This window comes from Simochromis diagramma, unplaced genomic scaffold (genome assembly GCF_900408965.1).
Source record: "Simochromis diagramma unplaced genomic scaffold, fSimDia1.1 OVJJ01000611.1, whole genome shotgun sequence".
Classification (NCBI taxonomy): Eukaryota; Metazoa; Chordata; class Actinopteri; order Cichliformes; family Cichlidae; genus Simochromis; species Simochromis diagramma.
In genome coordinates this window covers 544,597-561,617 of record NW_024387175.1, presented here as the reverse complement: position 1 = coordinate 561,617, position 17,021 = coordinate 544,597, and the positions used below count along the sequence as shown (strand labels likewise).

General features: G+C 39.3%; 1 protein-coding gene across 5 annotated transcripts in view; it reads left to right on the top strand.

The window, feature by feature from the left end:
* The window catches only part of LOC120744982 (limbic system associated membrane protein), a 453,615-nt gene that overhangs the window by 237,501 nt on the left and 199,093 nt on the right, over window positions 1-17,021 (top strand). The gene's annotated exons all lie outside the window — the stretch shown is intronic.

Here is a 17,021-nt window from a genome sequence, read left to right as displayed (position 1 = left end):
AGTGCAGCTGAGAGCTCGTTTGAGGGTTTTTTGCTTTTGCAGCTTTGTTTGTGGCCCCGCAAATTTAAAGATTCTCTCTTTACGCGGGTTTTTTGCTTTTTACATTTTTATTTATTTATTTATTCAGCACATATGTTAAGACATCCCATGTAATCACTTCGTAAACAATGGAAGCTGACAACTGTCTTATTGTGATACTGCTCAGCACGTCTGGGTGAACACGTGATGACAGCCATGTGTTTTTGACAGGCTATAAATGCAGAAAGAGGATTTGGATTGTTTTGTTTATTTATTTGTTTATTCATATGTTTTGTGCACAGGGCTTTTCCTCAGCAGCCCCTCTCACCCACTCTCCCCAATCCTTTAAATGTACTCCAAATCAATTAGTTCACCACATAGTGACTGTGGCAATGGCAATTTTCTTTATATTTCATGTGTTCATTACATGCAAATTCAAAATGCTTAACACATATGATAAAAAACATGACAACCTGTGTAGGTTTACAGTGCCACTAGGCTGTGAGAGAACAAACTGCGGTTATATGCTGGACTTTTAGCACAGCCGGTCAACAAAGCCTGCAGGCATGGACACCGCTTCCCCAGCCCCATATAAGAGAAAAAAAAAATGCAAGCACACACATTTCCGCATTTCCTCACATGTGCCCTGAGCTTGCATACACACAAAAGCTGTATGCCCAAACACACACACACACACCAAGAATAAATCCCTTTAATGGATTCCTTCTGGTGCACAGGTGCCATCCATTTAGGTATCTGCTGATCAAGTTAGTCATCTGACTCAGTTACTGTTGAACTCAGCGGGGGTCACAGCTATTTGTTTCACTTTCCACATCCAGTTGACTGCCTCGTTGCTGTAATCAGCCATTTGCCCCCACCCTAGTCACTCTCTATTCTTTAAAGGTGAGGTAACGTGGCAGGCTCTGCGCTCACCTGCCCAATTAGATTCCACTTTCTGGGAAAACTGTATCCCCAGTCCACTATTTCACCTTTATATCTGCCAAACGATGTTTGAATAATCTGTGGTAATCGCTCAGTGAGTGTCATAATTAATTTGATGTTTGCAATGCATCTTGTTGGGACTGATGATCAGTCTTATTTATCGTAAGGTAGACAGCGATAAGCTCTGGCTCAGAGCCCCATGGCTCTGCTGAAAAACACAACCATTTTTCACACCCAGTTTCCACCTGACAAATAGGATCGAGAGGGGGTTGGGTGGGAGGTAGTTGCAGGACCACTAAGGCTAAAACGTACAAAGTTTGAGCAGGCGTGGGAGGCCGTTGGCTAGTAATTTGTCGTGTTACACAGTGTTGCTGATTCCCTAAAGGGGGGGGGGGGTTGTGAAGGCTGAGGGGTTATTGTTGACCCGGGGGCGTAATAAGGCCTGCGCTCCTTTAGCTGAGCCTGTGGCTGCAGTCGTGACACGAGAGGAGCGATGCAGGAGTAGAGAAACAGTATGTGGCCAAACAGCCGCTGTGACAGAGCACACAGCAGCAGGGCCTCGCTACTGAAATGAGAAAGGAAATTTATTTTTACCAGGGGCAGAAGTGTGTCATGCTGAGTAAATAAGCAAACTAAACTCTTTCTCCTCATGCGCAAAACTTTCAGATTTGTAGCACCGTTGTGAGTCACAATGAAACACTGCATCATGAGTGTTTATTTAAGCTCCGCGAGGCTGCAGATTCATCGATGTCATGAGAATAATATAAAGGATTGCATCAGCTCTCTGCTCTATATTTTTATCAATACCACAGTCATAAAGCAACAATCTGCACTGGAAATCACAGTGGACACTCAGTCGAGTTATAGCTGACTGATTTATTATTACAAGATTTGAATAGTAAGTTATATGTAGCTAGGCTAGGGTTAAAATTAGATAACCCTATGCCTACCGACCAACTAATACTTGATGTGACAAGCGCATATACTCTAGCCTGAGCCTGACACAGTGCTTTGCTCACAGAATCTCATTCATTCTGGATCAAAAGTGAATGTAGGCTAGATATTGACACATATTTCTAACAACCTGTGTTGTACAGAACAGCAGAGAATCTACATTGATCTTTACTTGCATGGCTTCTATATCACAAGGCAGAAATTTTAGCAGTCTGTTTTCCAGCACTATATAAAAGGAATAATCTACACTCTTAACCACATTTAAGTCTATATCTGAAGAATATCAATGGCTCAGATAAATATGTTTACACCATCGGTTGTAGTGTGAAGTAAATCAGAATCATCTGATGTTCAGTAGACTTAAAATCTGTTAATTCAAACTATGTGAATACTGAGGTTTTGTAACATAGTTTCTTTGGTTATCTCAGAAGCAAGAAAATTCCATCCTAAGTTTGCTGCTATCTTAATGATCTTGTGCCGCTGTGTACTGTTCAAAGATTACAAACTCTTTGACTCTTATATCTGTCCCTAAGCTGTCTTCTTGCTCTAAAGGAGGTCTTTTTATTTAAATCTGCAACTGCTTGAAGTGACATTTGCCTCTGGAAAACACGAACATAAGTCCAAGCATATTAAATCCAAGCCTGTATCCCAGCAGTGATGTTGCAAACCTATAAGATTTAGGTCGCTGAAAAGCACCCCATATTTCAGCGCTTGCTTCCATGGTGACTTAGCCTTAGCCTGTTTTTACAAGGATGATGCCAACAAGTGAAATCAAACTGTTCTCATCCTTAGCAAAGCACAAGAAATAAATCTGAGAGGAAAAAGATAAGTTTCACCACATTTCTTGAAGCAGTTTCTCTGTGTCACAACAGTTTACTTTTTAATTTATTTTTTTGTCCTTCTCTATGCAGCGGCCTTAAGGAAGAGGTTTCAGTCTCAGGCGAAGCCTTTATAATTGACAATTGCTTATTAAACCACTGATAGTGCAGTGCCTGTGATTGCGCTCCTCTGGGTCAGAAATCTGCATGTTAACAACTCATTGTGCTTCCTTGTTACTTCCAGGGACGATGGTTCTGTATTTGTGCTTTTGCCTCAAAGGATCTTCTTTTCCAGAAATTTTCCTTTAATTTTAGTCAGAGTTGGTCAAATCGGGCTGTGACACAACTACAACATGATGTTAGTCTAACAGATTCACAGTTCTGGAAAATAGTGAATGCAGGTTTTTTTTTTTTTTAAATTTCAATTTCTATTTAATATTATTAATTTTTTTTTTAATTTGCATGATTAAAACTTCCACTTTTAGCCAAATTGACTGCATAATGTTTATTTCGTTTGATATATATTTAAATATGCAGCTCTCCTCTCTGTATACAGTGGTGTTAACCCTTTAAGACCTACCATAGAACCAAGTCCACCAGAGCTTATATTATATTTTTACATGCTGTGGAGCCATTTTTGGGAGCATTTCAAGTTGCTATACATCAATACAACCATTATAGCCCAAATTATAATAATATGTATGCATAAAGTGCATAGTAATTACATAAATTGCAAAAAAGTGCAATAAACTACAAAAAAATTTAAAATCATTTTTGTTTTTTTAACATATATTTCTAGTTAGAGAAATTTAAGAGGCTTATCCCTCAAAACTGTAAATGCAAAAAAGTTGCACAAAATAGTTTACAACAACAGGAAATTTATTTTGAGTGTCTTCATAGTTGTATTTTTGAAATACACCATTTTTTATATACTGCAGGAAAAACGAAAATAAATATTATACTGCAAATTTGCAAAAAAGCAGCATATGCATCAAAATAAACTATTTCCAGCAGTGCAATATGAGTTCTAAGCATCCCAGAAACGACACAGAAAGTCATAAACTCAAACATAACTTTTTAAAACACAAGTATAGGCTTATGAGGCCCTGACGGTAAAAAAACTACATTTCGCGCTGACGTCTATTCCAACGTAGGAAGTGTTATGAACAGCTGATCGGATCGGTAAAGCGTGTTTCTGGGATATTGTGTTTTTGTTGCTGCAAGTGCTTTTTATGCAGTTTTTGAAAAGCTATATGTGGAAGGAAACTGTGACCTAGGATAAGCTGATGGCATATGCAAAAAAAATTATTGCGCTAGCTTATGTGGTTGCAGTTCTACAGGGATTTAAAAATAGTTGCGCAAAATGGAGCGTGCCCGCTCTGACCGGTTTTAAAGGGTTAAAAAAGTGTCCCTGATTTCCTATTTTTTATATCTCATGTAGGTTTGGAATTTTTCCCCTTAATATTAATCACCTTCATTTAGAAACTGCATTTTGTGTTTCCTTGTGTTATCTTTGGCTAATATTTAAATTGCCTTGATGATCTGAAACATTTAAGTGTGACAAACATACAAAAACACCACTGTATCTGTGTGTGTGTGTGTGTGTTTTTGTCACGTGTGGTCCCGGGACAGTTCTGGGCAGTATCTTAACTGTTCCTATGACTACACTTTTCTCGACAGAGACCTCTGATGTTATGCCTGGAATCTGATGGCGCTACTCTTCCAGTTTTGGAGTTCCAGCTCTTCGTGCTCATATTACCACTGGGAGCAGTTTGAACTTTACCTTCCATGTCTACTCCAGTTGCTCCTTCAGCCCCTGATATATCTCTGTTTTTGTCTTCCTGATGTTGCAGTCTGCTGGGATTGCTACATCCAACACAACTGAAGTCTTCTGTTTCTTTTCCACCTCCTCTATGTCTTGCATGTTGGCTAGGAGCTGCTCATCTGTCTGGAACTCAGAGTCCCACGGGACCTTAGCCCTGTTGTTCTCAACCACCTATCGGGACTTGGGGACTTATAGTCAGTATTTGGTACAGATGTTCTTGTACACCTTCCTGGACACTTAGTTGTGTCACTCTATTTAAAATGCAGCTTGGATCCTACATCCTAGACCTTTGCATAGTCTGTAACCTGTGTCCGCTTGGTTGTGGTAGACTCCAGCCTCTATGGATCTGGTGCTTAGGGCCTGGTCTTGTGTACTTCATGATCAACAGAGCCTGTGTGCTATGCTTTAGGCTGGCCTTTTCTGGCTGCTGATAGTATTTCTTGATGTGTTCCACTTGCTCTGTCTATTGATAGCAGGGATTTGGTTGTCCACGATAGTTCCTCCTCCTGTTCCTCTTCACTCTCTGTCTTCAGCTGCCTGAGGCATTCATGGAGCAGCTCATCTTGGGTGCAGTCTTCCTGATGTCTTCGTGAATGCTCTGTTATATCTTCGGCTGTGGCTCTGACAGTCTGGTTCTTGCCCTTTCTCTTTCTCGTGCTCATAGAGCCTCAAGAGTTTTCAGGAGTTGTGAGGAGTTTTTATGTCATTACATTAGTGGCATCTATCTCCTCCTGTGGTCATCTTATTATTCCAGTTGGGTATCTGTAGGGATTATGTATTGATGGCTTTGATTTCATTCCTAGCATTCAGCTAGTTTCTTAGCACCTGACAAACCTTGTTGAGATATTTGACTATGTCTGATCTTTGTGCATCTTTATCATGGTTCCTATTGTCCTGTGGGACACCCAGGTACCCGTGGCTGTCCTATATATCTGCTCTTCAGCTTTTCTGGCAACTTCACACCTTCGATTTGGACAGTGGTTCCCAAACTTTTTTTGGTAGGCCCCCCTTTGTTTAACAAGAAATATGGTTTGGAAAGATATTTGGCAACGCCTCATCCTCTGCTTTGCGTTTGTGTGGGAGCCCCGTCAAAAACCTGTCCATTATGCTAGCAGAGTCCAAGCATTTATAAGGTTGGGGAAACCTGCAGTCAGCTGAGACTGAAGAAGTCACTTGGATGAGTGACGAAACGTTTCTCCCATTGAAAACGCTATGTCCAGATGCACAGAATCAACTTTTGGAAGTGTCCAAGCATTCTTTTTTTTACCATTTTAGGTCTGCCTGGCCTGAGAGTCCTGGTGTCCAGTGTACCGCTTTAATAACCAGGAGTGGGTGCTTTGTCCCTCTGGTGTTATTTGTTATTTCCAGTTGTGTTCTGATCTGTCCTTGTGATGTGCCTACTTCCATGTCATGGAGAGACAGGTAATTGGCCGGTAGAAAGAGAGAGAGTCGGGTACATTAGAGCTGTCAGAGCTGCATTAAATTAATTTTCAAGCATGGACTGGTGGTGAAAGCTGATGCTACAGTGATGACTATTTAATGGTCCCATGCATAGCATCAAGTTCCACCACAGCTCCACAAAACTGACCTATCATCAAAATTTCTGTCACAGTAATTTACAATGAAGATGCAACGTCAAAACTTTGACAAATGCTTTCATAAGCTGAAATTTATATAGCGCAGTATGTAGTCTAGACAGTGGTGGGAGGAAAATCGAGCAAAAACAGATCAATTTCTGGATTTCCTGACAGAGGGGCAGCAATGGAACATCATTTGGGATATCCAGTACCCAGGGGGTTTTACTTTTCTCTCTGCAGCTCATTAGATTGGTGAGCTGCTTTCTCTCTCTCTCTCTCTCTCACTGTCTCATTCTCACTCTCTCTTGCGCTCTCTCACTCTTTAGAGTTTAGAACCTCCCTAGGCATCTCTCTCAGTCCCTCTTTGCTCTTCACCACCCACCCATTGTCCTTTTCTCCTCTCCCTGCCAACATTAAATTGTCCAGCTGTGTAGTCTTAACCTGATTCACAGAGGGAACATGAAGTCAGATGAGATGAAACTCATAGATGAGTTTCTTCACAAGGATCTTAAAGGAAAGCCCTGGAAAGGGTAAGACTGGTAACTAAAGAGCTCTGACCAAGGAAGAGTCACAAACAGAGAGAGAAAAAGGAGTAAGATGAGTAGAATTAGTATAGGAAGGAGGGGGAGGGGAGGGATGCAGTATTAGTACAATCAGCACAATAATCCCTTCTGTTCCAGCCTGGGCTGGGGTAGGATTTTCAAATCAATTTCATTTTCACTCATCACGCTACAGTGGGACAGCTGACCGGCTGCCAGTTGGGTCATTATCGTCTTGTCCCCGTTTTGGCCTGGGACTGTGCAGAGGTGAGAGAAAAAGAGACTGGGTTTTGGTTGATGTTTTTGCCAACTGTGTAAAGTTTCACGAAGCCCTTTGGAACAGCTCCGAAGCGTCACAAGTTCCAGATGCTTTCATCTTGGTCAGAAGGATCTGAACGATGGCCTGCAGAGACGGTGCGAAGTCTTTTGGCATGGCAGATGAACAGAGTGTTTACGCTGTCATCTCGAGCTCACAGTCCAGTCCAGTTCAGTGTGCTGTCTGAGCCACTGTCAGAAATCCCCAACCAGATGGTTGTAGTTGGATTTTGCTGCTTCATCCTCAAAAAACATACCAGGACATGCTGAGCTCTTTATTATGTGGTTGCAACATGTTTTGTGAATATCTCAACCAGGGAATTCAGATTCTTTTTTGGGGGGGTGTTGGGTGGTGGGGCAGCTGAATACTAAAGCAGTGCTTCTCTCTAAAAGCAATTCCACTCCATTCCCATCTTCACATAGACTATTGTTGGACAGGCCAGGCTGTCTCTAAGTGCATATTTAAACTACTCAGCAATTTCTCACTGCCTCTGGCTGCCTATGGGTGAAAGCGGTGGAAGTGGAGTGGAAGAGTATTGTTATTACACTCTGAGAACCTCAAAATGTCATAGTGCTACATAGCTGCAGTAGATGTACTATTAAAAGACAGAACTGACTCAAAGGGTATGTTTGAAGTAATTACCAGTCGTCCATATGGTATGTGGTATATAGCAGTACCATGCATGTGTCTTTCCCACTTTACTGGATGATTGTATCTAAAGTTCACCCAGGCTTTGTCACTGTAATGAAACTTTCATCTCTGAGTGGTTTGTTAGCCATCTTGATTAATGACCAAATCGGTGCATCTCTTTTAAAAGCAAACACATTTTTTTCCCTTCTTACAATTTCATGCAAGTCAGCGTTTTTGACAAAAATATGAAAGAACAAAGCAGGACTTTGGATTCACATTTAAAAACTTTGCAAGGAATCTTGACATGAAGTAGACAAATGAATAAAGTGCATGAGCTGCGCTTAGCTGAACCATGGAAGCAGGTTAAATACATTTAAATCTTTCCATCAGTCAGAGTGAATTAAAGCTGAAACATGTGGGTTTGAGCTGTCTCTGCAGCTGTAAATCCACATGGCTTTAAAGCAGATTAGAGGCATGCGGTAAGTATAGTCCTGGATGAGCGCACTCATTGTTTACTTCCAAATTTTTCCAAATCAGCAAAAAACTGACTCATTGACAGATACTTTGTGCAAGTGGCCTATATGTCGTCAGCAGTAAGCGGAATGTCTATTGCTCATTTATTCATGACACACAGAGCATGCAAGCCTTTTCATTATGCTGAACCTAGTGTGTCTGCTTTGATAACGGGTACGAAAAAATAGTTTTCTTCTTCTTCCTTTTAACTGCAGGTATCACATTAGCCAGTGTTGCAAGATGTGTGTTTGTTGTGAGAAAACTAGCTCCCATGTTTGATGATGATTTCAATATGTTTTTAGTTCCAGTTTCAGCTCTCATCATTGTGCATGTTTTGTCCCTAATTAAACATTATGTGTCTCTTTAGGCCTCGGAGTGCAGTGGTTTGGGGTGGGTGATTTAATTGGCACTTTAGGCAGGTTAATTGAATATTATTTTTAATTAGGCTAGAATTAAATTGAGCTGTTCATGCTTTTTGTGACTCATAACTTGGACCTTCGTGTGCAATTATATGGATTTATAACTACTTAATTTATAACTACTTGGTTTCCAGTTAATTAAAAAGCTAATACTCCAAGCATCTTTCAAGCCTGCCCGGTCCTTATGTGTATAGAGTTTTCTGGGACTAATGAGTTATTTTGCTTACACTGTTCTTTATTTGTATTTGTCTTGAGTCAGTAGCAAACCTATTCAATGGTTTGGTATTTTCATTTATTATTTTACTTTAAAAAACAGAACATTATTTTAGAGAGCAGTTATGTCATTTCTAGTTTAACCTTGTAGGTAAGTTTATCTCGCTCTTACAATTTCTTTTCAGACTACAGTGATACAGAAGTGTGTGTAGTTGGCCTAATATCACAGCAACTTGGTGGTAACGGAGCTGGGACATGGTTAAGTTAAGAGTGAGGTACGTTCAAAGCTTTTGGAACTGGAGAAAAAGAAGGAAGTGTCCTTGCTTCCACAAGCTGAAGGATAATCTAAAAAAGGTTGCAGTTTTTACCCAGAATAAAAGCTGAAGCACTCCCACAAGATGTACGGAAGATGCCTAGTCTGTAAATCTGTGCTTGACACTATTTTTAAAATAACTACAAGTAATCAGTGGCAACAATTCTGAATAATTTTGATTTGGTTGGAAGGACTTTATGAAATGTTACAGCTGTTTTACATGTCAGATGAATGTGAAACGTGAAATTTGAAAAATACAACCGCAAAACACTTTTTGTTATATTGCTTATTTTGAGTACCAACTGGCAGCATAAAGTGTGTATGGGTGGGAGAAATAAAACCCATGCATTTATTTAACAGCCCCATGCACAGCCACAGTCTTGCAGTGTGGAAGCCGATTAACTAAAATTTATACTGCAATAAACAAAAGATAAAATATGTAGAAAACCGTAGTGCTCTGCAGTATGGGAAGCTTAGATATGTGCCACTGACATTTAAAGTCAATGGAGGCCTTTCTTGGTTATTACAACAGTGGTATGCAATGATCCATAGTTACATAGCTGCACTTTGTCACTGTGACTTATACAGTATAAGTGAGCTTGTACTCGTTCCTGACAATAAAGATTTTTATTCATTATTGTGTATTTACAGTTCAGTCTCTGAAAATGTGTATAAAAATTCCTGTAATTCATTTGTGGTTAACACAATATATTTCAAAATCTGCACTTTAAGCCCAAATTTATTATATAACCCAAACCTTTATATATTTTGGTACACAAAAACTTTTTGGTAACAAAAATTGTGTCAGAATTTCCCTTTGTGTTATGTTGTGTTAGATGGTCTTTGCTGCAGTGAACTCGATGGCTGCAAGATGCCAAATATAGGCAATGGTACTGATAATAAGTGTTGTTTAGCTAAATTAATATTAAACATACCAAGAGTTGTCTAATTTTCTGTTATGAAGAAACTAGTTTTGTGTCATAATATAGCAAGATGGTCTTTGATTGATGGTTCTTTGACTTGTTGTTCATTCTGTAAGTGAATGCTGCAGTTGCAAGCCAAATGCGTATTTATTTATGGACTTCTCTAATTATATGGTATTAAAAAAGACAGAGCAGCAAATAAAGCACGCTTTGTTGGAAAAACAAACTGTTCTGGATTTAAAAGGAAAGATAAAAGTGATCATAATAGTTGATAAAATGAGTTGTTTTTATGTTTCTTGTACAAATTACTGGAAGTGAACAAACTAGAGAAAAAGCCAACGTTTTGGCTGCGACAGCCGCTCCTAAGATGGACTTACTACCGAGGAGCTTATTTATCTGTGGTTTGCAGCATTATCATACAAGTTATGCAGGAACTCTGAATTTTGATATCTCCTAAAAGGGCATTTCATGCACTCAGTATCTCCTTTCACTGCTCGAGTTGATAGGCCACGCTTTGAAGTTTCCTGTTTTTGTTTTGTTTTTTTATATTCAAGCATCAACAAGATACTTCTGAGATAAATTTGAATTTGTATTAGAAAAGTATTCTTTGTTGTTCTGGATCAGTGTGTTAAATTATGTTTTCGGCTGTATATTCATAACCTGCACGCAACATCGCGTTGACCCCTGGGGAAACTGTGCATTTGTTTCAAAGGCATGCTCTAAATGGCCTTAATGGCAACATGTTTTGATCTGCATTATCCCACTGAGTCTTACTTTCCATTTCAAAAGAAAATGATCTGAAAAGCCACAGTGGTAAAGGTGTGGGAGATTAATTAGAGTTTCTCTCTTGAGCATTTGGCATTTGGAAATGGAAATGGGGCTGATGCCATCGCCTACTTGCTTTTACTATCCCATCTGACTTGTAGAGCATAAATGTGTCAGATGTTAAAAAAAAAGTTTAACTGAAGCACTTTTCTACTTTATATAGCACATTGACATTCAAGCATTCACATTAACATAAAGAAAATAACAAATAAGTCAGCATTGCTTGTCTCATTTAATCCTTTCCAGTTCAGTTTAATCCTCTACCCTGTGGATCAGCATTGTTTTTGACTACAAGAACATTGCTTCTGTTTCTGTGTGTTACACAATTGCCTACAATTAAATCAGGTCCCCAAGTGAACAGTTTGGATGTTGATTCTGTTAGCCCAGCTATCAGGGACCAAGCAGCCAAGAGCATACAGGCACATGTGTAATCTTCAAAAAATGGGTTGTATTATACCCCAAAAAGGACAAAATTATTACAAAACTTCTAAATGACAAAAACAAACTATTTTACCAACCACGTTGGCACATAAACTAAAGGCCAGGTTAACAAAATTCGACTCAAAAACCACTTAACAAACCATAACTCGGCAAACTTTCCTGCTCAAATGAGAGACAGCTCCAGTTATATAGCTATCGAATGCCCCATTGTATACACCAAAACCACAGAGATAATCGCTAATCATAATACAAGAAGAACCCTATTCTCCCCTGTGTGGTCATAACAGATGGTTAAGTCCATTTTATTGGCCTCTACATTTAAACCAGCTCCACCCTCAGCCTCCTCTTTCACCCAAACCAGGAAGGATTGGAGCGGCAGCCAGGTAACTCAAAAGGAACAGAAAATAATTAACAAAGCACATATCCATATTACCGTAACAAACAATACAAAACAGATTCTGTGCCATCATTTGGTCTACAGCTTACTGCTGTCATGTATTACAAACTACTAACTCCAAATTAACTTATATTCACTGAACAATGTAAAAATAAGACAGGAAGGTAAACATGAACCCGAGTATTTGAGTTGTGTGGTTGCATGCAGCCATCACACCAACATTCATAAACTGTCCTCTAACTGTGGTTTAAAAAAGTACCATTGAACCTCACCAAGTCCTTGTCAGCTCCCACCTATTGGCTTGTGTTGGACCCAAGAATACAATGCAGGGTTGGCTAATTCATTATTAGCTAATGTTCAGCACTTAAACTGCATTAGATAAAGCACTGCAGGGCACTCACATTTAAATGGCTGTTTGCATACAAAGGCTCTCTCATCAAGGACTTGAGAAGCGATGGCATTTGACTTGAGAGCACTTGTCTAACTGAATATCAGTGAAGTAACCCTAACATAGTGTTTCCACAAAGTACAATACAATAAATTTATCTTTTTGTGCAACTGCGCAGATATTTAATGTAGATTAAAGAAATGTATTTTACTATTCTATTTTTGCCACCTGTGGTAAATGTGAAAACACCACAAAGAGGCCATTTAACAATATATTAGCTGCAGTTATTATATCGTCATCTGAGCCCTTAGCCTTATACTTTCTGATAAGTTGAGACGTAAAATATTACCATGGAAATGATGAATTGCTGCAACTTGACCTATCTAATTCATGTTCACTTATAAGAATGATTTTTTACCTTAATATACACAACATAACAGACATATCAGACACATATTTAATATGTATGTAAATTGTGCTGTATGAATGGATTAAAGTGGACCAGAACCATCTGGAACAGCATCCTGACACCTTCAGTTAATGAGCCATTAAATCTGATAGGCATGTGACACTTTCATGGTGAAGATGTAGATAAAGTTTTTGGTCATGGTATTTCAGCGTGTAACATTTTAAGTGGCACGTAATTGCAAATGAAACTTTACAGAGAGATATCAGCAAACACAAAGTGATGTCAAATGTACAGCTTGACACAAAATGTGTCTCTGAGCTAAATGTACGGTTTTTGTGTTTCACTGGGAGAGGGGGAAAAAAGTTAATATGCGACACCGATAGATAGAGAAAGATGCAAGAAAGAGGAAACAAGATGAAGATGAGAGATCATTTTCAAAGGTAAGTACTGCTGAGCAAGTGTTACAGCAAGTTATAAAGTGTCAATTTGAATCTTGCATGTAATGTCCTCATTTATTCTAAGGTGCCTTTACTAGGTTACATCAAGTATAGCAGACACTAATTTATATCTACTTTTTTATTAATAGGTTTATAGTAGGTACACGTATAGCTCAAATAACATCTGCTTATATTTTCCTGAATTCAGATGGGTAAACCCACAAAGACCAGTGAAAGTAGCAGCAGCATATTATTGTGTTGTTTTCTCGATGCTGCACTGCTCCACCCAAATTTAGAGTCTCCCACCTGCAACATCCCAGGTAAATCTTGACTATATATACACATTACAGGTCCTGACCTAAATAAATGGTATACAAGTGTGGGGGTTTTTTTTCTCTTCACATGTATGAGTGGGAATTTGCCTCTCGCCCTATGGCAGCTGGGTTAGGCTCCTGCATACCCCAACCCCATCCGTGGCTCCGACAAGGACAAGCAGAAGAGAATGTATAAGCAGTGTATGTGGGCAGAGTCCATTTATGTTTTTCCTATCTTTAGTGTACTTTTCACTTATGCTCTGTGCAAGACCTTATTTATATAATTGTGTCTTAATACTCGTCCACACGTCTTCTTTTTTGCATTCATAGTTTGACCCGTTTTATATGCAAATGAAGCACTGCGATGAGTCTAAAGTTCCTTAAAACATGTTAAGTTTTCAGTTTACTTAACAGATATTTGCATCGCTTTGTCTTGTGATGCTAAAGGACATAACACGATATGGTATGCCTGAAATAAACATTCTGTCCAAAGACTTAGAACAGGTGGCCAAGCACAAATACAGTCCCTTGCAGAGATGGCAGTAACACACTTCCTTTGTGTCTTCAAACAAAAAAAGGAAACCGCTCAGCCACTTTTTCAAAAATATTGTCTGTTTTATTTCTTGAGGGTATTTCCATTCAGTCCTACGACAGAACCTGTCAAAAATAAATCATACAGGAACAAATGGTGTTGTGAATCTGGTGATATGTTTGGCATGTTTGAAGGAAAGTAAGGAGAACAATTTTTTACTTGTCATTTACAGTTGACACACAAATTCACACAGGAGTGCTGCAGTCGCAGACACAAAGCCCCTCCCCTCACGATAGTTAACAGTGAGCTGACACAGACAGCTCTGTATGTCACGGGGCAGGCAATTAATTTTCCACATAAGAAACTGGGACTGTTGCACACCAATAAGCTGGAATCAGTTTTGCTCATTATTATATTCATCTCTTTATAAGCTTATTGGTTAATTGCCTCCTCTGTGACATAAAGTGTTGCTCAGAGCTGTCAGTGTCAACTACTTAAGCTGCTGCTGGGGCTGTGTGTGACTATCTGCAGCACTGCTCTGTAGATTAATATATCAGCTGTAGGAGGTGAAGACAGCACTGTTGATATACATACTGTTGCTTTATGAGGACTTTAAACAAGTCAGTAATGCTCCAGTTTCTACATTTGAGTCTTAAGCAGATGTCACACACATTAAGCTGGTCTGATCCACAGGCAAAATAAAAGATGGACGTAGCAGGCTGGTTTATATGGTACGACTAAAATATACCAAAAACAGTCATTAAATTACAAGGTTGCAGCTAATGCTATGGTTAATATTAAAATTATAATCTTAATGTTGAAGCTAGGCAGCAAATATCATCAGTCCTGCTCATCATTAACAGAAACAGTCACTGTCTACCTTGCAGCTCTATTTGATCAACACAGAAATATGGCACACATATGAACTTACAAGCAGATCAAATAATAACTTCCCCTACTGTATTTTATCTTTTATATAGAGAACTATATTTGGAAGTACAATTGCCTCCAAATAAATGAAAGTATGAGGGTAATAAGAACCTTGCTTTTCCAGATATGTTGCTGGTCCTTTCCTTTCATCCCCAGCAACATCCTCTCCACATTACATTTTTCTTCCTCTCCTCCTCTTGGCTCACTTCTCCTCTCCAATATCCTTCTCTCTGCTTCCTCCAGAGGAAGCCAGTACTTCTCCTTAATTGACTGGTTTTGTCAAACTCCCATGTCTACCATTCAAGGACAGGACTGGGAGCTGGATTGTGTGTGTGCTAGTAACTCAGTTTATTAGCTATTGTTTCCATATATGTACCTGTCCAATTATGTTTGTGTGCGCTCACAGCATATCACTCTGCTGTGCTTGCCAACAAGGGATTATCCACCAAGTATGAAGTCATTTTTTTGTTTGGAGATGAAATACTTGTGACTTTTATTTAATGTGTTTTTTTTCTGTCTCTCGCAAAATAAAATAAAACCATTCATCAAACAATTAAAGCAGAATATATGCACCCATCCCTTACAGCAGACTGACAGAAGCGAGGCTGCTATATCGTGCCATCGGCCCCTCTGGCCACCACCAGTAGGCGATAGGTGCAGCGTCTTGCCCAAGGACACAACGACCGAGACTGTCGGAGATGGGGCTCGAACTGGCAACCTTCCGATTACAAGACGAACGCCCAACTCTTGAGCCACGATCGCCCGTTAATACAACAACATTCTTAGTGCTGCTCTGATGCTGACAGTGAGCATTTCCAGTATGTCCCTGCAGTTCTCTGACGCACCCCACTGTGCTGTGCTCTGCTGGATGCGCATTCCACTTCAACTCTTACCCGGTTCATAATTCGTCTCGTCTTTGCCGCTTTCCCCTCCTGTCAGTTTCACTTGATGTCCCACTTGTCACAAAAAAGAAGCTGTATTTAAAATCTAAAATCTGCTCTGCTCTTTTGAGCGACTCCATGAAACTATCAGCTTATTGATAATCAAATAAGACACTTTTGTACAGTTATTAAAAAATTTGCTTTGCTATTTTTTTTTAACATGTGTTCAGTGTGGCTTTACCCATTTGCCTTAATTCACATTGAAGAGCTGGGTAAAAACAGCTCTGATATCTTTAGGAGTGATGCAGAGGTTGGGATATTTTCAGGTCATTTACAGAGCAGCAGTGTGTTTTATTCTCTTTCATTCTTCGCTCTCTTTTCTTTGCTTTTTTTTTTTTGTCCTGGCTCTTAGTTGCAGTTCTGGCCCGCTGCACCACATCTGTGTCATTTCTTAGACACATCGTAAAGAGATTTGATTTGAGGAAACCATTAAAAGGGGGTTCTCCAGAATTATGTCACACAGCACAAAGACAGATAGTGATGAAAAGTTGAAGATGCAACCCAGAAGTTCCAGGAGTTTCTGCTGCTTTCTCCCCAGATACCTTCTGTCATGCATTTATCATGAGGTACCTCTGATGGAAAGTTTTCTCTTCTCTTTTTCCTTTTTTAATGCCGTGGTTGCTTCAGAAAAATGACGCTAGTTCTCTTTTCATCCTGAAGGTGTATGGTAGACCAATCCACGCCGCCGCATGCAACCTTTTTTTTTCTTTGTAGGTTGAAACTTGCACTTCCCAAGGCTTTAACACAGTAAATGTGAAACAGCAAAGGACACAGGATCAGGCTCGTGAAGCAGTGCACAAGACATTAATGAAGATAATGATCTTATGCATGAGTATGAGTGGGACTAGTGCTTATGCTAAGAAATTGTCATCCCAGATAATATTCACATTTTTTATTATGGTACTGAACTTTCCAATTATCATTATCAGTGGGACGCTTTCATTAATGTCATTTATGATTGATTGTGATGTACTTACATCATTTTGGGGGGATTAGAACAAAGTTGATGAAAATATTTTTTTTGCCATCATTTATCACCTTAAAGATCATTTTAATATCCGTTTAAGTTATTAAAAGGGACAGAAACAAATCCCAGTTCAGGGATGTCATCTAAAGCCTTGATGATAACTTACAGAAATTATCCATTTATTAAAAACTCATCTGCACACTGGCTGTTTTGGGGGGATTTAAGAAGCTGAAAGTAGCACATATATTAGAAGGTGGGAGTTACTTTTTTTCTCTTTTGTTTCACTGCAGTTAGATGAATATAAATATTGTTGTTTTCAGCCTGGTCTATTTCTGTTTTGGCTCAGCGTCTCTCACAGAAGTAAATATGGTAGCACTAAACTGCTTTATACCTACAAGTCAGCATGAATCAGCAACACAATGAGCAAACAGAAAGGAATG